We start from the raw sequence: 24,252 nt of genomic DNA on the forward strand, positions 1-24,252 counted from the left end.
ATAATCTTATCCAGCTCATGCCACCATTTCACTACTACCATGGAACTAAAGGTACAGAAGCCTGAAGTCCCACCCCACCAGGTTCATGAACAGTTACTACCCCCATTCAGTTCTTGAACCAACCTGGACAACCCGAATCACTACCTCGGTATATCAACACCATCACCACTTTGATCACTTCACATTAAAATGGACTTTTTTGTTCTAATTGAGTTCTTCTATGTATAATCGAATAATAGATTGGGACAGCATGGTGCAATAGCAGTGTAATGCAATCTGAGTTCATTTCCCGTCACTGTCTCTGAAGAGTTTGTACTTTTTCCCTGTGACCACCTGAGTTTCCTCTGGGTGCTCCAGTTCTTCCCACATTCCAAAAGGATGTATGGGGATTAGGATTAGTAAATTGTGGGTTTACTATGTTGGCACTGGAAGCATGACAACACTTGGGGGCTGCTCCCACACGTCCTCGCAAAATGACACATTTCATTGTATGTTTTGATGTTTTGACAGACGAGTGACAAATAAAGCTAATCTTTTAAAAAATCTAGACAATCATGAACTCTTATAGCATGGAGATAGGCCCTTTGCCCAATGTATCCATGCTGACTATATTGCTCGACATGCTAGTCCCATCTGCCCGCGTTTGACCCATAGCCCTCTAAATCTCTCCTATCTGTGTGTGTCTTGAAATGGGTTTTAAACATTGCTAATGTGCCTATCTCAAATAGCTCATTCCAAATATGGTCCACCCTTTGTGCAAAGTTGCCCTCAAAGTTCCTATTAAATCTTTCAACTCTGACCCTAAACCAAAACCCTCATTTTTAGCAATTCCTCCCTAGGAAAAAGACTATGAATTTTCACCCTGTCAATGCCCATCATGGTCTTGTATACTTCTGTCACATCACCTCTCAGTCTTCTGCATTCCAGGGAATAAAGTCTCAGTCTACACAACCTCTCCTTGTAGCTCAGGCTATATCCTGGTAAAACTTTTCCATGCTCTTTCTCTAGAATTTTGTATAATTTATGCTTTTCTTGTTATTGTTGCGTCTCTGGTGCTCTGTGCCTGTGATACAGCTGCAAGTAAGTTTTTCATTGCACCTGTGCACACATGTAAACTCAACTTTGACATGATTTACAATCAGCAATGCAATTAGCAACATCTGGATTCCCACTCTGCAACATGTGGCCAGTAGCTAATGGACTAGACAGCTGTGCTCTCCTTTGTATAACAGCAAGGTGCTGATGATTGTGTTTGCTTACGTTGGACTGAGGAAGTTGCATGAAACATCACCACTCTAACTTGACTAAGTTAGAGTGTCCCAAGTGTCCCGAGTGTCACTTGTCCCAAGTGGTGGGACAAGTCGTAACTTCCAATTATTCCTTTCTGCTCCTCACCTACCAACTCTGTTCAAAACAGACTCCGAGTCATTCTTAAGACTCGAGCACAGAATTCTAGCCGATATTCCAATGACGTGTGGAGGGATTGTTGTATTGCCAGGAACTGGAGGACTTTTCTGCTCTTTCAGATGGATGTAAAGGATTATTGCACTCTACTTCTGAGAAGAGCAGGGAGCTTTGCCCATGTCCAGACCAATATTTAGCTCCTGACTTACACTTCTGATAACAATTACCTGTCATTCCACTGTGCCACCCAAGAGAACTTGCTCAGAACATTACAACAGAAGATTACGTTTCACATAGAAAACACTTTGAGTATATTAAGAGGGAAGTCAATATATTTCTGGAAACAGAGGGAATTTAGGGGTCTTTCCACAGCATGTTCAAAATTCAAAGTGAATACTTTATCAAACATGTATACGTATGTCACCATATACCGCCAAAATAAATAATACTGAGAACGTGAGTTGTAGAGACCTTGAAAGAGAGTCCATTGGCTGCAGAATCAGTTCAGAGTTGAGTTGAGTGACATTATCCACGCTGGGTACAGGAGCCTGATGATTGTAGGGTAATAACTGTTCCTGAACCTGGTGTGGGACCTATGGTTCTTGTACCTCCTTCCTGATGACCGCAGTGAGAAGAGAGCATGGTCTGGATGGCGGTGATGGGGGTGGTGACTGCGCTTGATAATGTTGCTTCCTTCTGGTGGTAGCACTCTTTGTAAATGGTGGGGAGGGATTTGCCTGTAATGGATTATGCTGTGTCCACTACTTTTTGTAGGTTTTTCTATTCATGAGGATTGGTGCTTCCATACTACACCATGAAACTATGCAATAGGCTCCACCTATCTGCCTCTCCCCCATATCTCTTAATTCCCCTGCTATGCAAAAAATCCCCAACAATGCAAAAAATGTCTTTAACTATACTTAACAAGGCATTTACTATTGCTTCCCTGGGCAGTTCCTCTTAATCTTCATCCTAAATCTATCCCCTCTGAATCTTGATGCTATGTCCCCTAGTTCTAGTCTCAGTTACCAGTGGAAACAACTTTCCTGCCTCTATCTTATCTATCGCTTTCATAATTTTATATCTTTTGTATAAGATCTCCTCTCATTCTTCTGAATTTCCATGAGTGTAATCCCAGACGACTCAATCTCTCCTCATGGAATAATGCCCTCATCTCTGGAATCAACCTGATGAACCTCCTCTGCACTGCCTTCAAAGCCAGTATATCATTCCTCAAGTAAGGAGACCAGAAACTGTCTCAATAGTACTCTGTACAGTTGCAGCATTATCTCTCTGCTTTTAAATTTAATCCCTCTGGCAATGAAGGCCAACATTCCATTTGCCTTCTTGATAGCCTGTGGCACCTGTAAACCAACCTTTTGCGATTCATGCACGAACACTCCCAAGTCCCTCTGCTCAACAGCTGCTGCAATCTTCTACAATTTAAATAATAATCTGATCTTTTTTTCCCTTCGCATTTACCAACACTGTATTCCATCTGCCAAACTCTTGCTCACATACTTAACCTATCTTTATCTCTCTGCAGACTGTTTACTTCTTCTGCACAATTTGCTTTTCCACTCAATTTAATGTCATCAGTAAACTTAGATATGCCCTCTTCCAGATCATTAATGTATATCATGAACAGTTGCAGGCCCAGCACCGACCCCTGTGGCACGCCACTCACCACTGATTGCCAACCAGAGTAACACCCATGTATCCCAACTCTATTTTCTATCCATGCCAATACATTATTCCCAATTCCATGCATCCTTATGTTATTATGTAGCACCTTATTGAATGGCTTCTGGGAATCCAAGTACACAACATCCACCCATTCCTCTCGGTCCACTACGCTCGTTATATCCTTAAAGGTCTCGAGTAAGTTTCTCAAACAGGATATGCCCTTCTGAAATACATGCCGTATCTGCCTGATGGAACCACTTCTAACCAGATGTCTTTCTATTTCTTTCTTAATGATAGCTTTCATGTGGAAGCTTTGGAGTGGGTGCAGCAGAGGTTCACCAGGATGCTGCCTGGATAAGAGGGCATGTGTTTTAAGGAGCGACTGGACAAACTTGGGCTGTTTTCTCTGGAGTGGCAGAGGCTGAAGGGAGACCGGATAGAAGTCTATGAGATTATAAGAGGCATAGAGAGAGTAGACTGCCAGTATCTTTTTGCCAGGGTTCAAATGGCAAATACTAGAGGGCATGCATTTAAGGTGTGAAGGGGAAGAAATGGGTTGGGGGCAAGTTTTTTTTTAAAAAACACAGATGGTGAGTGCCTGGAATGCCCTACCAGGAGTGGTGGTGAAGGCAGTCACAATAGTGGTAGTTAAAGGGTTCTTACGTATACATGTGAATATGCAGAGAATAGAGGGATATGGACTTTATGAAGGTTGAAATCGGTGTTTTCTGGTTTAAGTACTTCTGCACAACATTAAGGACTGAAGGGCTTGTTTCTGTGCTGTACTGTTCTATGATGAGGGTGAATTCTATGGTGAATGCACTCAGTCTTTTTCCTAGGGTTGGGAATCAAGAACTAGAAGGCAAAGGTAAAAGGTGAGAGGGAAGAGACTTAATTGGAATTTGAGGGGCAACTTTTTTTTCATTAACACAAAAGGTGGTATCTATCTGGAAAGAACTGCTGGAGAAAGTGGTTAAGGCAGGTAAAATAGTAACTTTTAAAAAATAATTGGACAGGGACATGAATTGGAAAAGTTTAGAAGATTATGCACTAAGTGCTGGGCATCTGGACTAGGCATCTTTATCAGCATATGCCAGTTGGGCTGAAGGGCTTTTTTTCTGCACAGTGTGACACTTCTGATTATGTTCTGTGTTTGAATTCTTGAGATTATGAACAAGTGCTGTTATAATGCTAAGTCTTTCTAGTCCTCTTATCTTCAGGGGCTGGTTACTCCTGGGTTGGGGGGGTGGCAAGGGGTTCTTTGCCACAGGTAGCTCCAAACAGAACTGCTTCATGGGTGAAGCTTCTTAGAGGGCTTGGACTGGGTAAGAGGTTACCATGGAGCCAGTTCCAGTCTTCATGTGGGTGAAAAAAACCCCTCAAGACTTTTTAACAGAAGTTGTTGGACGGTTATCAGCAGCAGGAATGCTGGTGTATTCTTCTCCTCCCTAACCCACAGGCATTCATATAGACATACGAACTACTGGCTTGGCTGGGGACACCCAACTCAGCAGGGAGCAAACTTCAGGTCTGTATAGCTTAGTTAGCCACTTGCATGCTAAGAATGTTGAGGCAAGTTGGATCGGAGCGTTTTTACAAATTACAGGCTCGTAACAGCACAAATGAAACAAGGAACAGAGTGAATGCACGGGATGAAGAAAACATTTACACAGTGTTCATCAACTGAAATATCTCTGGGTAGAAATCACAGCAAATTAAGTTACTGACATGTTAAAGTTAGAATAAGGGACTTTAAATTTTACAGGAGCTCAAGAGAAATGAAGTCATTGCAGACATAGAGAAAGACTGCTATTGTTTGAAACATTATGCCAAGTGTATTTTTATAGTTTTAAACTCAAAAGTATTTCAGCGTGAGAGTAACAAGTTTGTGAAATACATAATGTAACGCATGGTTGTCCCTAACGATTTGCTATGCTAATTATATTCATGACCACCAACTCAAAGTTCAAATTTCAAAATAAAGTTAAAAGTAAATTTATTAACAAAGTACATATATGTCACCGTATATAACCCTGAGATTCATTTTCTTGTGAGCATCCTCAGCAAATCCAAGAACCATAAGAGAATCAATGAAAGACTGCACCCAACAGGAAGGACTAACAATCAACGTGCAAAAGACAATGAACTGTGCAAATACAAAAGAAAAAAAAAATAATAATAAATAAATAGACAATAAATATTGAGAGCATGAAATGAGGAGTCCTTGAAAGTGAGCCTAGCTCAGTGGGAACAGTTCAGTGAGGGGAAGAGTGAAGTTACAGAGCCTGATGGTTGAGAGGTAATAATTGTTCCTGAAGCTGGTGATGCAGTCCTGAAGCTCCTGTGCCTCCTTCCTGATGGCAGCAATGAGAAAATTGCCAAGGTTGTGGGGACCTTGAGGTGGATCTGCTTTTCTGTGACAGCGCTCTGTGTAGATGTGCTTAGCCCATGATGGACTGGGCCGTATCCACTACTTTTTGTCAGCATTTACGTTCAAGAGCATTGGTGTGTCCATACCAGGCCATGGTGCAACCTGCCAATATGCAGCACTCCCCACCACACGTCTACAGTACTGAAGTTTGTCGAAGTTTTAGATGTCACGTTGAACCTCTGCAAACTTCTAAGGAAGTTGAGATGCTGCCATGCTTTCTTTGTAATTGTACTTAACGCTTTAGGTAATTTTAGCTAATATTGTGAATTATACCCATTGCATTAAATGAATGCGAAGATGCACTCTTAAAACTAGCCATTACTGGAACTCACTCAGACACAAGACCATTATTAGAAATAGCTCCTCTCGGCAATGGTACACTTCACAGGATTGTATAAACCTTTTAAAAGCATTTATACTTTTGGCCATCAAGTGTTGGTAACTCTAATGTGTTTGCTGCTGCTCCCACAATCTTCAATGCCCTCACTTTGTCCTCCTGTCTATATTCTTCACCATTTCTGGAAGTCAAACATTTAACTTAGGCCAGATTGGATATTAACTAACTATTACCAGTTGAAGTAGGGTTTAACCTAATCATAGCCAGGAACTAGTCATGAATCGTTCTCGATAACAACTCAACTCAGTAGTGATAGCAGAAAACAAAGGCTCAATGGAGAAGTATTTATACTAACTAGAAATCTAATGAACTGCTTAATATTGTTACTAAAGTCTCACTGGACAAGTGATTACCCTAACCACTCAACGAACTCATGATCACAGTGTCCAAGGACTCAAATGCGAAGTAATCTCAGTAACCAATGATGATGTTTCTAACCAAGAACTCAACCAATGAGTCCCCACATTAACCAATGATCCAGCTCATGGATGATCACACAAACCAATAGTTCAGCTAACTGCTAATCACTAGTAAGCAACAATTCCACCAACTAGAGATCATACAACCAACATTTCCATTGACTGGACATTGACAGTGTGCTTTCTCCTTATCTAATTACAGGAAAGTTCCCAAGTGAGGAGGGTGGGGGTGATAATCGAACTAGCCCCTGGCACTTACATTATAAATCTGATGAAAAGCTGATTTAGAGCAACAATCGGCTAGAGGAAAGGAATTGCCAATGTTTCGGGTTGAAACCTGGGCTGGTTTTGTTTTGGTGAGGTGAAGGTTGTGGGCTGAGAGAAAGAAGGTGGGAGCTAATGATATTGGTGAGTTAAGGCTGTCAAAATTAAATCAGAAGCTGACAAAGATGATCAGGCTTCGGTAAAGAGAAGTGGCAATAGACACTTATTATTATCATTGACATATGTCATAAAATTTGTAGGGCTTGTGGCAGCGGTACAGTGCAAGTCATAAAATTACTATAAATTATAAAAATAAATAAACAAACAACTCACAAAAGGCATAGTGAGGTAGTGTTCATCGATTCATGGACTGTTCAGAGATCTGATGGCAGAGGGGAAGAAGCTTTTCCTAAAATGTTGGGTGTGTATCTTTAGGCTCCTGTATCACCTCCCTGAGGGTAGTAATGAGATTCGGGCATTTTCTGGATGGTGAGGGTCCTTAATGATGGATGCCACTTTCTTGAGACACCAACTTTTGAAGAAGTCCTTGACGGTATAGGACTAGGGAGGCAGAAGGTCAGGTGTATCATTTGCACGATCAGTAGGAGCATGTCTCTGTGGCTATGTCAGGAGCAGAAGATAATGGGGGGGGGGGGTGAGATGGTGGGAGGAGTTTCCATTTGTTTCTTTTATAACAAAATCAGAAATGCATAAAGAACACAGTAATAATTTTGAGTGGGAAACAAGAGAAACGATCCCTTTGTTTCCGAATGGAATAGGTGTAGCACAAACATGTAAATGTAGGAAATAGGATGAGGATAAGGCCACTCAGCCACTCAAATGCCCTGCTGTTCAATATGACCATGGCTAATACTTTACCTAAACTACATGTTCCTCTCTATATGTTGAGCTGTGGTGTCTGAGCATCTATAGATTTCTGTCTAGAATATCTACAAATGAGGAAGGCTATAGGCTTGTTGGGCATGCTCTTCATCATTTCTGGAAACCAAATGCCCTGCTTGAGCCTCATCTGATATTTGGGAATTAACTATTACCCATTCATTTAGGGTTTAACCCAATTGTACCCAGGTACTGGTAATAAATTTACCAGGCTCAAGGACAGCTTCCACCCCGCTGTTATAAGACTATTGAATGGTTCCCTGATACGACAAGATGGAATTGTGACCTCACAATCTACCTCACTGTGGCCTAACACTTCACTGTCTGTCTGTACTGCAGTTAAACTTTATTCCACATTCTGCTGTTGTTTTACCTTGTTCTATGGCAATGATTTGATCATTGTGAATGCTACTCAAGACGAACTTTTCACTTTATCTTGATACATGTGACAATAATAAACCAATTCAAATTCCAAGTTTCCAGGTCCTAAAACCTCCATAAGAAACTGGGGCAAGAGTTGGTTATGGCTGGTTAAGTGTGCTCTATCCTTCAAAACAAGCTTGGCTAATGTGATCTTGGGCAACATGCAATCTGCTAGAGGAACATCAGTGAGACAGGTGGAATCTGTGGACAAAGATAGACAGCAAATATTTGGGTTCAAGTCCTTTCACTGGTTTCACTGTCCTGTTCCATCTGTGAATTCCCTAAAGTCTAAATGCATTCGCTTTGAATGCTCTTGGTGGCTTCGCATGCATAGCTCTCTAGATGCTCTGATCATTTAATTCTTGTAACTCATGGCCAAACAAACTTATTAACTGGTGAAAGTCAACCAGATGGATGTGATACCATTGAGTTTGCACTTAACCCTCAAACACCATCAGCAGATGATAGGATGAAAAAAGGGCTTCAGTGTTATTTTAAGCAGGATTGACCAGCTCTCTGTGTGCAAACTGAATTCACGGTCTAGTACTGCCAATAATCCCTCTGTTAGAACGATAAAGCTTGTGCGTGGTGTGCTGCTTTGTGGAGAATAAGTTTGTTCTTCACAATATATTACAAATGCATGGAAATCTATTTAGCTTTTTAATAGTTAAAACTATAGTCTCCACAGCTATAGAAGAAATCTTGGATAGAAATGCAAATATACTTAGATTTCTATTCAGTAGTAAAAACTGACATGCTGTGATCTTTGAGTAAGTTGTAACTGGGGGTGAACAGACTCAAGCTGTGATTCATCTTTCAAATACAATTGGACTTAGGCAGACTGGTCCAAACCCCAAGTAGTGCTCTGTACAAAGGTAAACAAACAGTCAAGGAATGCTCTTCATTTCAAATCCCTCTAACCACTTGCATTAATTGCATTGGTCACATCTGCAATTATCATGCATTCTACTTGGATTAAACTGTATTATAAAGACTGAGGATGTCATATGATGGAGAAATTGCTTTGGTCATTTCCAAGTTCTCATCAATTTTTTCCCCCCACACTGGAATTTTTTCATGACTTTTACAACTCCTCTAATCAGAACCCTTAAGTAAAAGGGGTAGTTCTTAAAAAGGTATTTTGTTAATTAAAATAAAAGTAATTGTAATAACTCTAACAATATACTGCAAGTCAAGAGTGTTTCCAGTTAAGGATCAAATCAGCACCAATGATTCGGAGAATGGAGCACTACGTTTATGAGGCTGGAAAGCTGGTGACCTGGTAGAGGAACTTGTACCCAATAATAGGAAATCATGTAATTATGCAAATTGTAATAACATAACTGGAGGTAATGGATCCTGAAAAGTTCTTTTTCAAAAATATAAAGAGTAAAAGAGAGGCAAGAGTTAATATCAGACTGCTGGAAAATGATGCTGGAGAAGTAGTAATGGGGGAAAAGAAATGGCGAATTAACTTAATAAATATTTTGCATCAGTCATCAGAAGCCACTAGCAGTACGCTAGAAATTTGAGTGTCAGGGGACAGAAGCGAGCAAAGTTGCATGGGAAGCTGAAAGGTCTGAAGGTAGATAAGTCCCCTCTACCAGATGGACTAGACCCCAGGGTTCTAAAAGAGATAACTGAAGAGATTGTGGAGGCATTAGTAATGATCTGTCAAGAATCATTAGATTCTGGAATGATTCTGGAGGACTGTCACTTTCAGAAGAGAGGAAGGCAGAACGGAAATTATAGGCCAGTTAGCCTGACTTTAGTGGTTGGAAAAGTGTTAGAAAAGTGAAATTTCAGGGTAATCGGAGACATGGGATAAAATAGGCTATAGTCAGTGTGGTTTCCTCAAGGGGAAATCTTGCCTGACAAACTTGTGAATCTTTGAGGAAATAAAAGGCAGGATAGCCAAAGAAGAGTCAGTGGATGTTGTGTAAACACGAGGAAATCTGCAGATGCTGGAAATTCAAACAACAACACACACAAAATGCTAGTGGAACACAGCAGGCCAAGCAGCATCTATAGGAAAAGCACTGTCAACGTTTCGGGCCGAGACCCTTCGTCAGGACTAACTGAAAGGAAAAAGCACATCTTTCCCTCCCCACCTGTCTGCTTTTCACAGGGATCACTCCCTACGCGACTCCTTTATCCACTCGTCCCCCCTCCATCCCTTCCCACCGATCTCCCTCCTGGCACTTATCCTTGTAAGTGGAACAAGTGCTACACCTGCCCTTACACTTCCTCCCTCACCACCATTCAGGGCCCCAGACAGTCCTTCCAGGTGAGGCGACACTTCACCTGTGAGTCGGCTGGTGTGGTATACTGCATCCGGAGCTCCCAGTGTGGCCTTTTATATATCGGTGAGATCCGACGCAGACTGGGAGACCGTTTCGCTGAACACCTACGCTCAGTCCGCCAGAAAAAGCAGGATCTCCCAGTGGCCACACATTTTAATTCCACGTCCCATTCCCATTCTGTCCATTCTGTCTATCCATGGCCTCCTCTACTGTCAAGATGAAGCCACACTCAGGTTGGAGGATATATACCGGCTGGGTAGCCTCCAACCTGATGGCATGAACATTGACTTCTCTAACTTCCGTTAATGCCCCTCCTCTCCTTCTTACCCCATCCCTGGCATATTTAGTTGTTTGCCTGTTCTCCATCTCCCTCTGGTGCTTCCCCTCCCCCTTTCTTTCTCCCTAGGCCTCCCGTCCCATGATCCTTTCCCTTCTCCAGCTCTGTATCACTTTCGCCATCACCTTTCCAGCTCTTAGCTTCATCCCACCCCCTCTGGTCTTCTCCTATCATTTTGCATTTCCCCCTCCCCTCACTACTTTCAAATCTCTTACTATCTTTCCTTTCAGTTAGTCCTGACGAAGGGTCTTGGCCCGAAACATTGACAATGCTTCTCCCTATAGATGCTGCCTGGCCTGCTGCGTTCCACCAGCATTTTGTGAGTGGATGTTGTGTACTTGGATTTTCAGAAGGCCTTTGACAAGATGCTGCACATGAGGCTGCTTAACAAGATAAGAACCCATGGTATTCCAGGAATGATACTAGCATGGATAGAAAATTGGATGATTGGCAGGAAGCAAAAATGGGAATAAAGTGGGACTTCTTTCATTGGCTGCTGGTGACTAGTAGTGTTCCGCAGAGGTTGGTGTTGGGACCGCTTTTTATGCTGTATGTCAATGGTAGGGATGATGGAATTGATGGGTTTGTGGCCAAGTTTGTGGATGATACGAAGATAGGTGGAGGGATAGATAGTGTTGAGGAAGCAGAGAGTCTGCAGAGGGACTTAGACAAATTGGGAGATTAAACAAAGAAGTGGCAAATGGATCTAGCAGAGGGAAGAGAATAGTCATGCACTTTGGTAGAAGGAATAATGTCATAAGGTGGGCGTTGAGAGCAGACATGAATGCAAGACACAGACATTGAAGTATTAGGAACAGGATTAGGTGCATCAAGAAAGCAAGGGAAGTGGGGAAGAAATGACGCTGGACAAGACACAGGCCCTGGATGACACTAGGATACAGGGCCTGGGCTAGAACTAGAGTAGGAAAGTGGGACCCGGACGAGGAACTAGGAACCTGGACAAGGACTCCGAGCCAAAGAGTGGACACAGACCTGGAACCTGAGTCTTGACTTGGACTCAGACTCCAGATCTAGGTGAGGACAAGCCGTGGCAAGGCAACAGGACTGGACGTGGGGGTAAGATGTGGGACTCCTGGGCTGGATGAGGACATGAAGCTCAGACTTGGACTTGGGAGACTGGAACACAGAACCCTGGGAGACAGGAACATGGAACACAGAGCCAGGACCCCTCCTTGGGAACAGGACATAGGACCAGGATTCATACACAGAAAGCTGAACACAACAAGATAGTTCTCAACACTAGGTAGTGGCAAACAGCCAGACCTACCTAGCAAAGGCGTGGACTCAGAGACAGTTCCTTATCTAGACACAGCAAGACTCCAGTCTTGCTCCAGCAGTAGAACTTGACAGCAAAAATAGGCAAGGCTCCAGGCAAAAGGCAGCAGGCAAGGCTTCAGCCAAGGGCTACAGAAAGAAGGGAAAGGGAAGGGAACAAGCCAGCCTCAGGGTAACAGCAAAGACAGCCTGGCTTACCCCACAGAGGCAAGAACAGGATACTGACAAGACAAACCAGCACCTACACATGACCCCAGGGCCACTTATATTCCCAGCCCCAAGACGAGCATCAAATGCCTATGATTAAGCCCTACCAAAACAAGGGACAGTCAGAAGACATGGAGTCCAGAGTCCATGGACCAGACTGTGAACTGGAATGCAGACTTCACGGACCGGACCATGACAAATAAAGGTGTAAACTAGTTTCTAAAAGGGGAGAAAATTCAAAAATTAGAAATGGACTTGGGAGTCCTTATGCAGGATTCCCTAAAGGTTAACTTGCAGGTTGAATCGGTAGTAAGGAAGGCAAATGCAATGTTAGCATTCATTTCAAGAGGACTAAAAGCAAGGATGTAATGCTGAGGCTTTATAAGGCATTGGTCACTCTGCTCTTGGAGTATTGCGAGCAGTTTTGGGCCCTTTATCTAAGAAAGGGTGTGCTGGCATTGGAGAGGGTTCAAAGGAGGCTCACGAGAATGATTCAGGGATTTAAAGATTTAACATAGGAGGAACATTTGATAGCTCTGGGCCTGTACTTGTTGGACTTTAGAAGAATGGGAGGGGGGGCGGTCTCATCGAAACATATTGAATGTTGAAATGGCTGAATAGATTGGATGTGGGGAGGAAGTCTCCTATAGTGGGTGAGTCTAGGACCAGAGGGCACAGACTCAGAATAAAGGTGTGTCCATTTAGAACAGAGGTGAGGAGGAATTTCTTTAGCCAGAGGGTAGTGAGTCTGTGGAGGCCAAGTCATTGGATATATTTAAAGCAGAGGTTGCTAGGGTCTTGATTAGTCAGGGCGTGAAAGGTTACAGGGAGAAGACAGGAGAACGGGGTTGAGAGGGTAATAAATTGGCCATGTTAGAATGGTGGAGCAAACTCAATCGGCAAAATGGTCTAATTCTACTCCTATGTCTTATGGTCTTATGAAACAAGACTGGGAGGTTGATGTAATCTGTTAATTGCTCTTAGATTTGCTGAATGAGACTGCAATATTTCCAGTCAGACGTAGGAAAGATGGCAATACTTTTTGCTGCTTTATCTAAACAATCCCAACTTGGGCTTGAAGTAGAACTGTGTAGCAGGGAGGTTTAAGCTTCTATTTTGAGTCAATTATTACAGCATGGATAGCTATCAGAGAGGAATGTCATTAACCCATAGAGCTGGCCACTGTGGTTGTTTTATTTTACCAAAGCTGGCAGGGAATGCTGAAGAGAGTGAAAGTGTGTGAAGGGTCATGGAAAAGGTGAGAATCTAGGTACCATGTTCCTAGCTGGAATGCATAGTATAAACACAGAAATTCTGCAAGTGCTGGAAATCCAAAGTAACACATACAAAAAAAGTACTGGAGGAGCTCAGAAGGTCAGGCAACATCAATGGAAGTTAATAAACAGTTGACGTCTCAGGCCAAGACCCTTCTTTGTGACTGGAAAGGAAGGATGAAGGTGCCAAAAAGGTTGAGGGGGGTGGGGGGAAGGAAGATAGCGAGAAGGTGATAGGTTAAGCCAGGTGGGTATCAAAGATAAAGGGCTGGAGAGGAAGGAATCTGATAGGAAAGGAGAGTGGACCATCAGTACTTCCTGACACTTCGACAATTCAGTTTACAGTGAGCACACAGGGTACATACAATCATCGCATTGATTGGCCAATGCAGTTAGAACATGCTCCATGAAGGGTTGGGGGGGGGGGGGGTTATCCCAAAGCACTGAGAACACAGCCATTGATTCCTCCCACCTCCCTGCCCTGATCCCTTGAAACAATCGGCATGTGGGATGCATCGAACAGAGAGGCAGAGGAGTCCAGGAATAAACCCTCCAAAAATAGACTGAGAAACTATCATTCCGTGCCAGCTTGACTCAGATCCAGGGAGTGTTTACTCTTCTGAAAATACCCAGAGCTAAACATGCTAACTACTAGCCACCAGCTAGCCGAATTATTTTCAGCATTGAAATGGAGGTGGATCCTGGTTGAATGCTGAGCACGTTTCTCGGAGTGTAGTAATTTATCTGTTGTGTTCCAAAATTGTCAGTTCTTGATGGATTGTGAAGCTGATGGGTGTGTGACAATTCCACACAAAGAGAAAGAGATCTACTAAAGTTTGGATCCATACCTACTGACTACTTGTTGCTTACTACTTAGCTAGTGTAGTCACACAAGTTGATAGGGTGGTTAAGAAGACATATGGTGTGTTGGCTTTCATTAGTCAGGAGATTGAGTTCAAGAGCTGTGAGGTAATGTTGCAGCTCTGGAAAGCCCTGGTTAGAGTACACAAAGTTTTGTATTCAGTTCTTGTCACCTCATTATGGAAGCTTCAGAGAGGCTTTAGAGGAGATTTACAGATTGTGCCTTATGAGGACATGAGGGGCTTTTCTCTTTGGATTGAAGGAGGATGAGAGGTGAGTTCATAGAGGTGCACGAGATCGAGTGGATTGTCAGAGACTTTATCCAAGGGCGGAAGTGGTTAATGTGAGGGGGCATAATTTTAAGGAGGAAAGTTTAAGGGCAATGTCAGAGATTCTTTTTTGACACAGAGAGTGTTGGTTGTGTGGAATGCCCTGCTGGAGGTGGTGGTAGAGGCAGACACATTAGCGACATTTATTTAGGCATGTGGATGACAGAAAATGGAAAGCTATGTAGGAGGGAATGGTTAGATTGATTGTAGAGTTGGTTAAAAGGTTGGACCAACATCATGAGCTGAAGGGTCTGTACAGTGCCTTTGTGTTCTAATATCATTGGATAGAGTATAGATGCATCTCATTAAAGACCCTCACCATTGGGGATATGCTCTTTATTGTTACTACCATTGAGGAAGAGGTACAGGAGCCTGAAGACACACACTCAAAGCTTCTTCTCCTCCATCATCAGGTTTCTGAATGGTTTACAAACCCATGAACGTTACTTCCTTATTCCTTTTTTGCATCATTTATTTATTTTTGTTACTTTTATACCTTTATACACTTACAGTAACCTTTATACTGTACAGCATGGTGCTGCTGCGCCTCTCAAAGTCCAACCCTACAACCCCGACGTGGAGGTAGAACCAGGTAAGGCTGGCTAAAAGGGCTCTGGTGAAGCTGTGTAGGCCAATCCCCTGTACAGTGGATCCAATAGATTACAGAGACATTGGCGAACTCCAGCCGTACCATCGACTTTGGACGATGGAGACGGGAGATCATCAACAGCATATGCTCTACCGGGAGCTCAGGGCCCTAGAAGAAGATGAAGACTGTACAGCTGCCACAGAACAACACACTTTACATCAAATGGCAGCGACAACAAACCTGCTTCTGACTCTGACAACACTAGACAGCAAATTTTTTCTAAAGTGTTGCTTCCTGAGAATTTTTTTTTTTGTTTATGATAGACCACTTGAAACTGAACACAAATGTAATTTCAGACTACTTGTATCATATAAGAATGTGGAGAAACAAGTAATTAACTTTTATTGAATTGTTTAATTGCATAACAGTGTTGACACTTTGCAATAGTTCAACTGAGCTGAAAATATTCTGTTAATGATTTTTGTTTGTACTCAGTGTCTGAAGCTTCTCACTTAAGTGTCCAACAATAATCAGCCAGCATTGATGGATTCCAGTTGCCCTGATATCGTTTCTCCATGACCGTAATGTCCTGGTGAAACCTTTCACCGTGCTTGTCACTGACTGTGATGAGATTTGCAGGGCAGAAGTCTAAATGGGAATGGAGAAAATGAATCTTTAGTAACGTGTTGCACTTCATGGTTTTGTATGCTTGAAGCATGTTGTCAACATGCTGCACGTAGTTCGGACCTCTGTAGTTGCCGAGAAAATTTTCAACAACATCCTTGAATGCCTTCCACGCGACTTTCTCTGGTGCCACTAGAAATTCTTTGAATTTCCTGTCATTAATGACCTGTTTGCGAACCTACAAAAATGGCATCAGTTATTCTGACTTGAATTATGATCGAAATAACAAATATTGGTGATTTTAAAAAATGGTGCCTGATAGAGAAATTTTATGGTGATTTTCATAATCAGCAGCTCAAAATCCATAAGGTGCACCCAAAAGTATTCAGGAAGCAAAATCTTTGTTGTCTAGTGCAGTTAGTTTGAAAGTTGAAAGGTAAAGCGGAGCCATATTTTAAACTCAGCTTCAGTGAGCGATTACTAGCACCTCAAGTACAAAGCAACTTTTTAGAGTAGAGAGAGACACAAAATTTGGCAAATGCTGGAATCCGGAGGCAAGCAAATGAGCAGCTGGAAGAACTCAGTGGATCGAGTGGCATCTGTGGAGGGAAGCAAACACTCGGCTCAAAACCGTTCCTCAAGAAGTTGAGTGTACTGAAATAGAGATGGACCTTTGCTACTTGCATGGGGGAAAGAGAGATTGTAACAATGTGACCTCTGGTGCCTTGGTGAATGGAACTCATCGATTCAATGCCAATTTGGGATGAAGGATGGCACCTCTGATGTATCACTTTTCAGTGAGAATCCTTTTCAGTTGCACAGGGAGTGAGAAAAATATCACGAAAGAGCAGGGCTGATTTCCTTAATGCTAATATTTATCCCTGATCCATGATCACGATAAACAGCTTTTTCTAGTTATTGTACATTGTGGGGCTTGACAGATAGTTGCAGGAATGATGTTTCTTCTGGCTGGGGTGTCTAGAGCCAGGTGCCTTGAAATAGGTCACCTATTCAGTACAGGGTCAAGGAATTGTCTGCCTGAGGAAGCTGTGGAGGCTCAACTATTCAATATTTTGAGATAGAGTTTTAGATATTAAAGGATATGGGATTTATGCAGGAAAGTGGGGTGAGGAACCATGTGAAGTCAGTATACTGTATAAGGGACTGAAACCAGACTCTGGAGCATGTATGCTGGCATTGATCTCCAGACCACTGGCCCTTCATTTCATCACATGAACTTATTTGTCTCTGGTACGTGCTTGACCTCTCTCCATGAGTCTGCCTCTATCACCAGGATCTCAAATTCAGCTTGCAGTGTAACGCCACTGGTGGAAAAGTACATAATTCATAACCACTGACATTGAGTTGGGGTTTCACCTTAAGAGGCTGGTCTGATAAAATAGCATGACTAGATAAAGGTTTTTTTCAGCATGCCTTGAATTCCGATTTTTGGTGGTCAATAAATGAGTTGCTACGGCCTTTCAGAAAAATAAAACGCCTCTGCTATTTTACTTGCAAAACCTACATTGGTGACCCTGATGCTCTAGGACAATTTCAGAATTATTGGACATGTTGGCCATTGCAGTTGCTTTGAAATTGCCGGAGTTTTGGGAGCAAAATGCCATCGATTGGTTCGTGCAAGCAGAGGCTCAGTTCACTCTGTGAAAAGTCACTGTGACAACACCAAATATTTCTATGCAGTAGCATCGCTTGTCAACTTCATGGCCGCAAGAGTGGTGCATCTACTAGAACGTGCCTGAACATGATAAATACTGATTGCTGAAAACTCATTTTTTACAGATTTTTGTACTATTGGAGTCTGAGCGTGCCAAACAGTTGCTCTCCTTGTCTGTCCTCAGCGATGGTAAACCTTCGGAGCTAATGGACCACATGCTGTCTCTCCTGGGAAATCACCACTCTTGTTTTATTTTTAAAGAATTCTTCATGCAGCAAATGCCCCATCAAGTTGCATAGCCCTCGCTAATGCACCCATGAAGGACTATAGGGAGCTTGCTAAAATGGCTGATAGTCTACACTCAGCTGGGCAGTGCTGCATAATTAGCCCTCCTTTCTCTACCTCAATAAGCTCGGTCAGCAGGATCCCCAACATAAGGGCACCTGTGCCTGCGAAATGGCTGAGGCCAGGCCTGTGCTCTTACCACCCTCACTTTGGTAGAAACGCGAGGAAGCGCTGACCACCTTGCAGCTTTGTTAGTGCCAGCACATCGGGACATCAGAGGTCTGTGAACACCATGGGTTCCAGCTGCCAGGGACACCTACTGTTCATTACAGACACCCTTTCAGGGTGACGTTTCCTGGGTGACACAGGTGCTCAAGTGAATGTGCTGCCAGCATGAGAGGCAAAGGGTGACAGAACCTCGCTGGAGGCTGCCATTGGCAGCAGGATCCAGACTTACGGGACACGACGGGTGATGCTCTGCTTCAGTGGGTGACATTACACACGGGACTTCATTTTGGCTAAAGTGGCTAGACCTCTGCTCGATGCAGACTGTCCGTCGATCTTAAGAACTGCCGGCTTATGAATGTCAAGGACTTTGGGTCGTTACTGCTCCCCCCCACCCCCGTAAGTTCCTGATAACGACTCTGTCAAGCACATGCACCACCACATGTAAGTTTACTCAACTGCTGGGCGAATTTCCAGACCTCACCAAGCCCACATTCTCCACTACAGTCACAAAACATGGGGTTGAGCACCACACTCACACAACAATGCCTACGCGTATAGACTGGACCCAGAAAAGCTGGCAACCACAAAGGCAGAGTTTGCCAGTGTGGAAAGACTTGGCATTGTACGCCAGTGGAACAGCCCCTGGGCTTCACCCGTCCGTACGGTCCCTGAGTCCAATGGTGGTGGCCGCCCATGTGGTGATTACCAGCGCCTTAACAAGGTCACCACCCCCAATCGTTACCCTGTCCCACACATCTTGGCATGTTTAGCCAGAAAAATTAATATTTTATGAATTAGTTAGGGGTTACTGTCAGGTACCTGTGTGCTCAGAGGACATTTCCAAAACAGCTGTGATAACCCTCTTTAGCCTCTTTGAGTATCAGCGTATGCCATTTGTGCTGAAAAATGTGGCACAGACTTGCCAACGGCAAATGGACTCTATATTAAAAGAGCAAACACGAGGAAATCTGCAGATGCTGGAAATTCTAACAACACACACAAAATGCTGGTGGAATGCAGCAGGCTAGGCAGCAGCTATAGGGAGAAACACTGTCGACGTTTCGGGCCGAGTCCTGACGAAGGGTCTCAGCCCAAAACGTCAACACTGCTTCTCCCTATTGTTGCTACCTGGCCTGCTGCGTTCCACCAGCATTTTGTGTCTATATTAAAAGACTTAGATTTCCTTTTCGTTTACCTGGATGACATACTTGTCTCTTGTGCATCCAAATCCGAATATGTATCCCACCTCCGCACACTTTTCGAGTGCTTAAGCCAACACAAGTTGATTATTAACCCTGCTAAATGCCTGTTTGGGTTATCAACCATTGACTTTCTCAGCCATCGCATCTCTGCAGAAGATGCAAAACCCCTCCCATCAAAAACAGTCATTATCACGAGTTTTCCACAGCCCCACTCTACTAAAAAACTACAGGAGTTTTTAGGTATGGTGGATTTCTATCTCCGCTTCATTCCAGGAGCTGCTGAACTTGTGCTTCCACTGTATAGTGTGGAATTAATGGCAATACCCCCAGTCAAGTGCTTGATTAGTCAGTTGACATGACCAGGGCATTTGATGATACCAAACGAGCTCTTTCCAACACAACACTACTGCTGCACCCACTCCCGAACTCACCCATAGATAAGAGGGGTAAATCTGAACTTATTTCAGTAGATTGTCTTAAACCGGCCCACCAAGATTTGGAGGACTCTACTACCACGCCCCTGTCATCACAACACGACCATGAACGTGTCCACACACCTCTGGACGAGTCAGAGGCGCCTGCGGTTCCTCCACCCATGGGACACAGGATTGAAGCCGGGGGGGGGCTTGTCGAAGCTCCAGACAGGCTCACGATGCTTTTAGTGAATTCTGGGGAGGCCTATGTAGAGTAATATAATTGGGAGAAATGTACATAATTCACAACCATTGACATTGAGTTGGGGGTTTTGCTTTAAGAGGCTGGTCTGACATGATGACATAATTACGTAAAGAGATTTTTAGTGCACTTTAACTTCAGTTTTTTGGTGTTCAATAAGTGAGTTGCTACGGCTTTTCAGAAGCATAAAACACCTCAGCTACTTTATTTGTGAAAACCTACAAGCTACCGTGTGTGCGCGTCCACTGCAAGCGATGAGGACCACTGACATCCTTGTGTACAAGCTACAATGTAACAGTGTGCCTGCTGCTTTTTGCTGCCCGAACGACTGCGCCACCCAGTCTGTGGAATGACTTTTAAGTAGCGTCTACACCCAGTGGAAGCCACCCTTCTTAAGATTTGAATTGGCCTTGGTCAGTTTCATGGGCTGAAATTCCTGCAATAAACATACCTCCTAACCGCACTTGTCCTTGCACAGGCTGCATTCACAAGAAACTGACAATGACTGCACATGGACAGTCAGCGATGATTGTGAGTTTGCACACAGAAATTAACTTTTATGAAATATTGCAGAAGACATACTGGTGGTGTCGAGAGCCCTGCTTTATACCTACAATTTCCATCATGTTGAACTTCATTGCATATGACTTGCCTGGATTCACTGCCAAGAACTTAGTTCATACCTACAGCTTGTGTCTGTACCTGTGTCCTGTATGGGGCCTCATAACATTTACTCATTGAGCGAGCAATATGGAATTCTGGACTGTGACCTCCCTTCACTACTATGATGGCACAGGTAACTTCAATCAGCACTACTCTGAACTGATTCTACAAACTATAGACTCACTTTCAAGGACTCTTTACAATTCATGTTCACAGTGTTATCTTTTACTTGTACAGTTTGTGTTCTCTTTGCACTTCAGCTGTTTGTTAGTCTTTGTCTGTTTATGTATAAATTCTATTGTTTTTCCCTTTTCCTGTAAATGCCTGCAAGAGAATGAATCTCAAGGTAGTATATGGTAACATATAGGTACTTTAAAAATAAATTTACTTTGGACTTTGATCCAGCAGGGCACCTCATGATAGAGCAAGATTCAATACTGGGATCCTCTTTGGGGTGGCTGTTAGGAGAATTAGCACCAACACTCAACCACAGTTTTTGCACAATCTTCTAAATCACAAAAATTGTCAAAGGATCCAGCATGCGATTGAAATGTACTTTTAAACACCATGAAGAATAAAATAATAAAATCTTTTTTATATTCTTTCTCTCCACTCTCTTTCAGAAAACTGCTTCACAGAGATACAAGAGGCTGCAGGTGCTGGAATCCGGAGCACATTTCTGCATCTGCAGTCTCTTGTATCTCTGGTTAATGAGGCAGAGAACTGCTGGAGGCAAGAACTTTCATCTGGTCCAGAAACGTCCATTTCCCTCCATGGATGTTGCCTGGCCTGTCGAGTTCCTCTAGCAATCTGTTTATTCTTACCTTGACCAACTAACCCTGCCCACTCTTCCAACATTGCTTGAACCAAGACAGTCTAGTGGTTGGAGTATTCAACCGCTATTCATCAGTGGTGGTGATTAACCTGACAGAATGGGTAAGTGGTCTACATGGCATTGGTGTCAGGAATTCCCATGGCACTGGTTGTTGGCACGGCCGAGATAAGTGACTGCCTTCAGCTGGAGCATTTCCCCTTTCCCTTGAGTCCTTGGCTGATTGTAAGCAGAGAGAGCAGGCCTCTCAGCAGGAGCACTCTTCAAAACTCACCACTGATTGCTCCCTGGTTTGTGAAGTGTTATTATAAATGCAATCAGTGTGTGAGTGCTTCCTGCTGCCTCGATCTCCTTCCAGATGGGAAAATTAACACTTAGTTAACTCTTTGGGAGCAGAGTTTCTCATCCCTTGAGCCTTGGCTAAGCAGAGAGAGGGCTGAAGTTTACAGATGCGGGGGGGGGGCATCGTTGTAGATCAGGAGCACCCGACACTCTGGAGTACTGGGATAGGTGGACGCCGAAAACTAGGGGAATGGTTGACTTGGGTGGGTCATTAAGGGGACTTAGAGGAGAGTTGTACAACACAGAAACAGACCTTTTGGCCCAAGTGGTCTGTGCAGGGCAAGATTTCCATCCAAACTAATCCCATTTACCCAAGTTTGGCCAAAATCCCTCTAAACTTTTCCTTTTTCCTTTCCAAGTACCTTTTAAATGTTGTTAATGTACCTGGCTCTGCCACTTCCTCTGGCAGCTCATTCCATATATCCACCACCCTCTGGGTGATAAAGTTGCCTCTCAGGCTCCCATTAAATATCTCCCCCTCTCACCTTAAACCTTTGTCCTCTAGTTCTTGATTCCCAAACCTGGGGAAAAGACCATATGCATTCACCTTATCTATGCCCCTCATGGTTTTATAGACTGCTATAAGATCACTCATTCTTTCATACTCCAGTGAAAGGATTCCTGGCCTGCTCAACCTCTCTCTGTAAATCAGTACCTCAATTCCTGGCCATATCCTTGCAAATCTCTTCTGCACTCTTCCCAGCTTAATGGCATTTTTCCTGTAGCAGGGTGAACAAAACTGAATATAATATTTCAACTGCAGCCTCACCATCTTGTGCAACTGCATTGAAACATCCCAACATCTGTACTCAGAGCCCTGACTGATGAAATTTAGCGGATTTTCACGGGTCAGAAGAGAATAACTGAGCCATGTCAGGGATCGTGGAATAACTAGGCTCATTTGAGACGTGTGAGAGGACTTTGGTCAGCGGGGCATGTGGGCCAAAAAATGGTAAATGAGTTCAATTCAGATAAATGTGAGGTGTTGCGGTTTGGGAAGTCAAACCGGGGTAGAGTTTCACAGTCAGTGGTAGGTCCCAGAGAATATTGTAGAACATAGGAACATAAGTACAGTTAATCATTCCCTGAAAGGGGCACCATAGGTAGTCTGGATGGTACCTACTTACTGCCCGTTACACCACTGGGGATTAGGGCAACAATGATGGGGTTCCATCTCTGTCTGTCCATACAGTCACACACAGTTATCGAAGGATACTTCATTGCCATTTCTGTACAATTATTCTTTACCATTCAAGGTAGTTAGCCCCGAGCTGAACCCCCAAACCTGGAGCACTACTGGATCACTCTTAGTCTGCCCTCTACCCTTTGACCTGTTTGGCATGGGTGACCCTACCAAGATCCAAAGCATAAATCCCTGACTCCAGCCAACATAGCTCTCTGGGTCATTGAGGAATGCAAGCCTCCAAACCCTACAACAAGTTTCAGTCCTTTTGGAGGAAACTGGATGGTGGAGAAGGCTCTTAGCACACTGGCCTTCATCAGTCATGGCACAGAGTATAACAGTTGGGAAGTTATATTATAGTTGTATAAGTCCTTGGTGAGACTGCAACGGAAGTATTGTGTACAGTTTTAGTTGCCCTTCTACAGGAAAGACAACATTCATCTGGAAAGAGTGCAAAGAAGATCTATGAGAATTTTTCCAGGACTTCAGGGAGGGGTTGGGCAGATGAGGACTTTACTCACTGGAGTCCTAAACACTGAGCGTAAATTAAATAGTTAAATTGGTTTCTTGTTGTCACGTGTACTGAGGTATGGTGAAAAGTTTAATAAACAGATCAATTCATTGCAATAGTACATTGAGGTATTACAAGGGAAAACAATGACAAAATGCAGAATAAAGTGTAACAGCTAAAGATAAAGGGCAATGCAGACAGACAATAAGGTGCTAGGCCATAACGAGATAGATTATAAGGTCAACAGTCCACTTTATCATAGGTGACGTTATAGAGGTGTATAAAATCATCAGGGGCATAGATAGGGTGAGTACACACAGTCTTTTTCCCAGTGAAAGGGAATCAAAAACTAGAGAACATAGGTTTAAGGTGAGGGAATTAAAATAGGTCTGAGGGGAAATTTGTTCACCCAAAGAGTGTTGTGAAGAGGAACTGGCTGAGGCATGTACAATAACAACATTTAAGACAGGTACATGCAGAGGAAATGGTTCTTGCTTAGATGAGGATCTTGATCAGGATGGATGAGTTGGGCTGAGGGACTTGTTTCCATTGTGGAGGTATTGGTAATGATCTTTCAAGAATCATTAGATTCTAGCATGGTCCCAGAGGACTGGAAAATTACAACCGCCACTCCACTCTTCAAGAAGGGAGAGAGGAAGAAGAAAGGAAATTGTAGACCAGTTAGTCTGACTTCAGTGGTTGGGAAGATGATGGAGTCGATTGTTAAGGTTAAGATCTCGGGGTACTTGGAGGCACGTGATAAGATTGGCCAAAGTCAGAATGGTTTCCTTAAGGGAAAACCTTGTCTGACAAATCTGTTGGAATTCTTTGAGGAGGTAGCAAACAGGGTAGACAAAGGAGAATTAGAAAGTGTTGTGTACTTGGATTTTCAGTTGGCCTTTGACAAGGTGC

This window comes from Hypanus sabinus, chromosome X1, assembly GCF_030144855.1.
Source record: "Hypanus sabinus isolate sHypSab1 chromosome X1, sHypSab1.hap1, whole genome shotgun sequence".
Classification (NCBI taxonomy): Eukaryota; Metazoa; Chordata; class Chondrichthyes; order Myliobatiformes; family Dasyatidae; genus Hypanus; species Hypanus sabinus.